Source organism: Peromyscus eremicus, chromosome 20 (genome assembly GCF_949786415.1).
Source record: "Peromyscus eremicus chromosome 20, PerEre_H2_v1, whole genome shotgun sequence".
Lineage (NCBI taxonomy): Eukaryota > Metazoa > Chordata > Mammalia > Rodentia > Cricetidae > Peromyscus > Peromyscus eremicus.
The window spans coordinates 62669467-62671840 of NC_081436.1; the positions used below are offsets into that span (position 1 = coordinate 62669467).

General features: G+C 46.4%; 1 pseudogene; it reads right to left on the minus strand.

Moving 5' to 3' along the window:
- Window positions 1-1132: 1132 nt before the first annotated feature.
- LOC131896421 (large ribosomal subunit protein eL36-like) lies at window positions 1133-1424 on the minus strand (annotated as a pseudogene).
- Between the last annotated feature and the right edge of the window lie 950 nt (window positions 1425-2374).

A 2374-nucleotide genomic window follows, 5' to 3' on the forward strand; every position in this document is an offset into this window, starting at 1 on the left:
TTTGTGGAACCTACTCCCTATGGTGGGATGCCTCACTCAGCCTTGATGCAGGGTGGAGGAGCTTGGTCCTGCTGGAACTTGATATGGCATGCCTTGTTGACTCCCAAATGCCTTACCCTTTTTTGAGGAGTGGATGTTGGAAAGACTAGAAACAAGATGGGGAGAGGGAATGGAGGAGAAGAGGGAGGAGAAACTGTGGTTGGTATGTAAAATAAATTTTAAAAATTAATTTAAAAAAGACTGGTTACATCTTTATTTCTTTTTTTCCCCTTTATTCTCCTTTCTCTTCTATCTAGTATTGGAGAAAAAATAGAGTTGAGGGATGAAAAGAAAGAAAAGGGGGAATATAGGAATGATAGGATAAAAGGGTAGATTATTGAATCTACTAAAAAGCAGTTACTAGCCTCAAATATTTTACATTGGTATAGATTTTTGTATATAGAGGCTGGCTTTTCCTCTGATCCTCAGATAAGCTTTATTGGGGTACACAGATAAAATATCACCACAGGTGGGGAGGGACTAAAAGATTCACAGTCTCACAGTCTTTTTTGGTTTGGGATGAGTGGAGGGAGGCACTCTTATTGGATCTCAGGCCAAAGAGGAAGTCAGTTGGTTGTTTCTCAGCTTCTCTGATCTAGTAGGTTTTTACCCCAACATCTGACTCCTGAGTCTTTATTGGTGAATAGAACATCTTAGTTAAAAACAACATACACTGTGGTTTGAATATGAACCCCAGAGTTCATTAGTTGAAAATAATCCCTAATGCAGCAGTGTCTGGAGACAGGGCCTAAGAAGAGGTCATCAGGATGTGAGGACTCTGAGGTCAGGTCACATTATCCAGGATGTAGGCTGGTTCTCTAGAGAATGTTGTGTCCAGGGGTATGGGCAAAATAATGGGGTGCAAACCACAGTCTAAAACCAGAAGCAAAACTTTATTCCAAAAAATTCACTGTGGGGCACAAAAAGCTTATCAGCTAGCTGAGATCACAGCCAGAGTTCAGGATTCTGTAACTGTGGCAATTGGAAGGGGTTATGGGCCCCTTTTTATAGTAAGGGGAAAGTATTAGGCATGGACAAAAGAAGTTTTACAATTTTGAAGTTAAACTTTTAGAGACAAATTGCTTTTTAAGATTTACATTTTTTTTTTTCCGGCCAGCACGTTGCTCAGCTCCTCCCGCTTCCTCTTGGCACGGATGTGCGCGTCCACCCTCTTCTTGATGAACTTGAGCGCGTGCTTGTCCTTGGACACCTTGAGCAGCTCCATGGCGCGCCGCTCGCTCATAGGGCGCGAAGCCGCACACCTCCCGGATCATGTCCCGCACGAACTTGGTGTGCTTGGTGAGGCCGTGTCTCGGCTTGCTGACGTTCTTCATCACCTTGTGGCCCTTGTTGAGGCCCACGGCCATGGGGTAACGCAGGGCCATGGTGGCTGCTGCTCTCCAATGGCGGCCGCGACAGGAAGGACGGCGCCGCGCGAAACAGGATTTACAATTTTCCGTTAACAAGGTTTTAGAGGGTTTCAGCTAATTGATATTTGTATATCTCTGAAGTCTTTCCTGACACTGCTAACTGATGTTTGCCCAAAACCTGCAACATTTCCTGACAGCTGGGTTCCCATAGCAGGGGAACACAAAACAATGCAGAGCAGGTTGTCACATAGAACTCACCGAAAGTTAACTGTGGTTTCAGTAGTGAGTGGTAGGGAGTTATCAAGAATAGCTAGCCCCAGGTCTGCAGAGAGCAATGTTTAGTTAAAAACAACAACAGCAAACCCTTGGGTTGCTGACGGAGCCTGCCCATCATGAAGCAGGGAAGGGCCCAGTTAAAGGGTAATCCCCATTTGTAGGCAGAGCTGACGGCTGTCGGCTTCCATCTCTCAAGCACACAACTTTTATTCCTATATTTCTACCTTATTCCTATATTCCTGGACCCTTCAGAGAGTGGTTTGTTATCAGTCTGGTCTCTGTCTGTCTTTCATGTGCTTGCTGGCTTATGTTATAACAAAACAACAGGGTCCCTACCATGTGGCCCCCTGATCTTGGGCTTTCCACCCTCTGGACGCATGAACCGAATAAACTTCTGTGTGTGTCATTTGCCCAGCTAAGGAATTCTGCTACATAGCAGAAGCAAAGACAAAGCCCCTGACAGGAGAGAAGAGGAGGCTAAGGAGCTTGCCGATGGCCAGTGTGTGCTGCCCAAACTGCCGCTCTCCTCCGTGTCGCGCTGATCCAGGTCTGTGTTCCCTTGCTGGCTCCTTCCCTTCCTGGTTGTGGGGTCATAGACCTTACCGTGACCCGTCCCTGCCCCCTTCCAAAGCTCTGTGAGTAAAATCCAAGCCTCTTGGCTAACTCATTCCTTCCCTCTCCTTCCGCCT